The sequence below is a fragment of the Elephas maximus genome, chromosome 3 (genome assembly GCF_024166365.1).
Source record: "Elephas maximus indicus isolate mEleMax1 chromosome 3, mEleMax1 primary haplotype, whole genome shotgun sequence".
NCBI lineage: Eukaryota > Metazoa > Chordata > Mammalia > Proboscidea > Elephantidae > Elephas > Elephas maximus.
Genome location: NC_064821.1, coordinates 23,113,183 through 23,118,544, shown reverse-complemented (window position 1 = coordinate 23,118,544; position 5,362 = coordinate 23,113,183). Strand labels below are relative to the sequence as shown.

The 5,362-nt window shown below is 42.8% G+C and overlaps 1 pseudogene; it reads right to left on the bottom strand.

Moving 5' to 3' along the window:
• Positions 1-1,026: 1,026 nt before the first annotated feature.
• Positions 1,027-1,960, bottom strand: LOC126071087 (olfactory receptor 7D4-like; annotated as a pseudogene).
• Between the last annotated feature and the right edge of the window lie 3,402 nt (positions 1,961-5,362).

The following is a 5,362-nucleotide window of genomic DNA, read 5'->3' as shown; positions in this document are numbered from 1 at the left end:
ATACCTAGGCTATGGCAATTCTGTGATTCAATTGTTGCTCTCCTTGATCGTAAGCCAGTGCCCTGTCCTAGCAACATATTTGAAAATGTGTGCCCTTTCAGCCAGGCATTGTCACTGGCTGTACTCCTGTGTTTGGGCCTAGATGAATTCACCTGCAAAATAAGATAAGTAGGTTGAATGAATTATTAGGCCTGATTAGCTCTAATATTCTGGATACTATGGTGTTTCTATCTCTAGTGATACATTCAGATAGCTTATTTTGGAAATCAAATAAATATATGAAGAAAGTTTCAACCTCACTAGTGACCAACTAAATAATTTATCCTTCACTGTATTTTATGTTTGGACATAGAAGTGACCTGATAAACTCCACAATCCCAGGTTTAAGCTCTCTGAGGACATGAATTTTAGTCTTTTATTTTTTTTTCACTGCTGTAACCCAGAAACCTAGAATGTGTTCACACACTGTAAGTACTTAATAAATGTTGGATGAATAGATTTGGCAAGCCCTAGCAATGGTATCAATAAAATGAAGTCTTGTGTAACAGTTCCGAGTCAGTGCTTGAGGTGTCTGGTATTGACATTCAGGACAGCAAATGCTAGGCTAAGGCTCACCAAGTAAAACATCAAAGAAGGAGATGAGGGAAGTAGAGTTGAGGAGAACAGAAGAGCCACAATAAGAGGTCCAGGAGAAGCAGTCGCAAGGTAAATCTGACCAAAGGAGGTTTTGGAGGGTTGGTCAGAAGCAAAATTCTATGCGATTGTTGTTATTAATTGCTGTTGAGTTGATTCCGACTCACAGGAACTCCATACATGCAGAGTAGAACTGTGCCCAGTAAAGTTTTCAAGGCTGTGATCTTTTGGAAACAGATTGCTGGGCCTGTCTTTTGAGACTTCTTTGGGTACGTATGAACTGCCAACCTTTCGGCCAATGCATTTGTGTCACCCAGGGATTCCTCCTCTGTGTTTAAGAAGCAAGATTTCTTTAGTTCAATACCAGCTCAAAAGACCCAAGAGCCAATGTTCTCAGCACTGAACATAGAGTATTCTCCTGAGAAGTCTTTGTAGAGCCCTCTTGATGTCCCTGTTCCTCAGGCTATAGATGAAGGGGTTCAGCATTGGGGTGACAACAGTGTATATCACTGAGGCAACCATGCCCTTCCAAGAAGAAGGTGATGCTCCAGAACTGAGATAGACACCAAAGCCTGTCCCATAGAATAAAGAAACCACCAAGAGGTGAGACCCACAGGTGGAAAATGCTTTATACTTCCCATGGATTATCATGATGGAGGAGACAATTCAAGTATAGGAAAAAAACAATCCCTGAGAAGGGAACAATGCCAAGAAGGCCAGTCACTATATATAGCAGGATATGATTGGCAAGTGTGTCAGAGTAGGCAATTGTGAGGGCCTGAGCAAGTTCACAGTAAAAGAGTTGAATTATCCAATTGGTGCAGAACGAGAGCCGCAGCACCAACCAGCTCTGCATTAGGGAGTACATCAAGCTGATGAACCAGAACACAAGAACAAGCTGACCACAGAGGCGGGGGTTCATGATAACCAGGTAGTGCAGGGGGTGACAGATGGCTACAAACCGGTCATAGGCCATCACAGCCAGGAGAAATGTGTCCATGCCTCCAAAAACCATGAAAAAATACATCTGAGTGATGCAGCCTGCATAGGTGATGGATCTGTTCTGGGTCTGGATGTTCACTAGCATCTTTGGGATGGTGGTGGAAGTGAAACAGATGTCAGCCAAGGACAGATTGGAGAGGAAGAGGTACATGGGGGTGTGGAGGTGGGAGTCATAGATGATGGCCAGGATGTTGAGGAGATTGCCAAGCACAGTGACCACAAACATGGACAAGAATGTTCCAAATAAAATTGGTTGATTCTCTGGGTCCTGGGAAAATCCCAGGAGGAAAAATTCTGAAGTGCTTCTTTGATTTCCTGGTTCCATGTTGCCAGTATTTCAGCTGGCAAATTGAGGAGGGGAAAGAACATGAAATAGACACTGGGTAGACTCCACATTCTCCCTACTTTATTTCTTCAAGTCAAGAATTAAGTATAAAAGCTTTAACATTACGAAATTTAGGAATCCTACTTTCTGTCATTTTTTGTATGCAATATTTCATAATGTTGGCCAGATCTTGTCCCTTGGCCTGTGGGACACTCACCTATCCCCTTTATCTCTGGTTTATAGTCACCGAATCTACAAATTTGAGGGCAACACTGAACCTTGGAGAAAAATGGTCCACATTCACTCTAACACACATATGGAATGTGAGGCCCAGTGAACCTTAGGAACTTGTTCCAAGTTATCTGCCTTCCTGGAGGTAGAGCTGTAACTTAGAGGAGAATAAATAACCATGTCTGAGTGGTGAAGAAATGTGAGAAAGTATTGCAGGATGAGTAGGATTTAGGTTTGTTTCTCAGAGCGAGAAGGGGACCCCATGTGTTTCAGAGTAGAACTGCTCAATAAGGTTTTCTTGGCTGTAATATTTACAGATAATCAACCTTGTTTTGATGGACAAAACAAGGGTTCTGGCTGCTGCAGAGTTTGTTCAGAGTTCCTGGGATTCAAATGCATACAGTGATTACTTCTTTCATAAACTGCCATCTGAGGTTGCAGTAGCAGTATCTAAATTATTATACAAATGGGTCATGATATTGTGAATAATAACAATCACCATAAGAAGAAATTACACATTGTATGGTTCCATTTACATGAAATGTCCAGAATAGGTAAATTCAGAGACAGAAAGCAGATTGATAGTTTCTAGGGGCTGAGAGAAGAGGGAGGAAGGATTTGGCTGTTTATCGTGAATGACGCTTTAGTTTGGGGTGAAGAAAATGTTTTAGATAGAGATGGTGGATGCACAACATTATGAATGTATTAAAAAGCCACTGAATTGTTCACTTCAAAGTGATTAATTTGATGTTATATGAATTTTACCCCAATTAAAAAAAAAAAAGATGAAATTTCCCACACACTCAAAACCTTCTATCTTAGAATCAGGGGTTAGAACTTAGAGATTGGGAAGGTCATTTGTCATTTACATAGGTCGTTCAAGTGGTTCAGAAGCTAATACTTAGCCAGTCCTAAAGAAACACTTCACAGGAAATAGCTCTGGGACTTTTTCAATGATTGACAAGCACCCTAGTTTGACTAGCTTACTTTGGACTCATCAGGAAAAACCAATTGTTAGAAAAGAACATCATGGTTGGTAAAGTAGAGGTCCAACAAAAACAAGGGAGACCTTCAATGAGATGGAATGACACAAGAGACATAACAATGGACTCAAACATACCAACAATCTTGAGGATGGTATGGGACCAGGCAACATTTAGTTCTGTTACATATAAGGGCACCAAGAGTTGGAGCCAACTCCATGTCAACTAAAAACTACAACAAGTGTTAGCTGTTGGGGGTAGGAAGATTAATGCTGTGGTGTTTGCCCTTAGGAAACCTCCCTTTCAGAGTTAGAGACAAATGCAGAAACAGGCCAGTGTAGTACAACGAGTTAAATGCTAACATAAGGGTGATCTGAAGAATGGAGTACAGAGAAGATGCTCCAATTCCAGGGAAAGATTCCTGGAGGAAGAAACACCTGGTGAAGAGTTATCAGGTAGAGGGTTGAGTAGGGGCTTTTCTGGCAGAGTATAGCAAAGGAAAAGTCTAGGAGCAAGAAGCAGTATGGCACAGAGTGCTTTTAGCAGCTTGCTGTTGCTAAAGCACAAAGTAAGAGATGGAAATGGTAAAGAATGTGGTTGGAGAGAGGGACAGGGACCATATCTCTGGGAAGCCTTGAAGAGAATAATGGATACAGGGTGGGAGCTGTGGAGGGGCTGCAACAAAGAGTAGCATGATCCAACTCACAATGTTCCCTTGTGCCTGGAGTAATAAGATGGAGTTGAGGCAGGGAAAACTAAGGGCCAAGGGAGGGATGGAAAATTCTAAGATAATTGAAGGAACAATTCTTTTATTTTTACAGAAGAGAAATACAGGCCAGGAGAGGTGAAGAAATGATGCCAGTTTTTGCTAGCATTCCGTGTTTAAGGATGAGACCTGACACCCAAGCAAAATCAAGGCCAACTATGGGAAAGGGTGGAGTCCCTGAGTGGTGCAAGGAGTTAAGCATCTGACTACTAGCGAAAAGGTTGGTGGTTGAAACCCACCTAGAGGCACCTTGGAAGACAGACCTGGTGATCTACTTCTGAAAGGTCACAGCCATGAAAACAGCAGTTCTATTCTGTACACATGGGGTCACCATGAGTCAGAATTAACTCAATAATATCTAACAACAGCAGCAATAGGAAAGGGATATGCAATTTTCAGTATCACCTGGAATGTTCCCAGAGCAAAAGGAGAGGATGCCAATAGGTGATAAATGTTGGGTTTGCCTATGTCCTTTGCCTTCCTCTCTCAGCCACCTCACCCCAATCTTTATACACCACAGCCCAAGATACAAGTGAACACAAATTTCTCTCTTAAGGTCTCTGATAGGAACCATGGATAGAGGTGAGGAAGGAGGGGGAAGGGAAAGACCTTTTTGAGAAACAAGAATAAATTCCCAAGGAAATGAGAGCGACAGAGAAGATATCAGAAAAGATTGGTCTAGGCCGTGGAGTCCTTGTGCCAGGTAACAGAAAAGAACTGGAAGAGATCAAGACTCCTTAATCAGTACTTGGGGGGAAACTCAGAGTGGTCACTATATCACTAGACAGTGAGGTTCATAGCAGTGCTATGGCATCAAAGAGTGGCTTGGAGGTTGATGCCCTCTCTCACAATCTCTGTCAACCATCCAATAATATCAAATGAAGTGAGAGCTTGCTATGCAAGCAAGTAGTCTAGCCAGTCTCCATTCTAAGCAATTAGCTCCTAAAGCCACTTCATAGATATGATATGGTTGTCCCTGCCCTATGCTAACAATATTCAATGCCCTTTCCCCCCAACCATCCTTTTCCCCCTTTCCCACAACACTTACTGGGCTATGCAAGCTTGACAACATAGACCCAGCACAGGGGCCAACTCTTGTGAATCTTGTTCTCTCATGGAGAATGGGTGATGAAGACCATGGATCTGCCCCCCAGAAGAGCAGGGAGACAGAGCCAGGAGTGTGGTATAAGGCTTGGCTGATTTCTCCTGGAGATGGCATGAGTGTCTTGGGTCTGGTACATTGGAGCCTTGGTGACTATAAATTGATGTGTTACAGGTGACCCTAGGGGCTGAATGCCCTCTGAAGCTTATTAGATAAATTGGTCAATGGATCAGTTTGTCTTCTCAGGGGCAGGGGCCACAAAGGGAGGGGTCTGTGACCTACCAATTTCTATCCCAAGGGTCAGCTATGGGGTCAGCTGG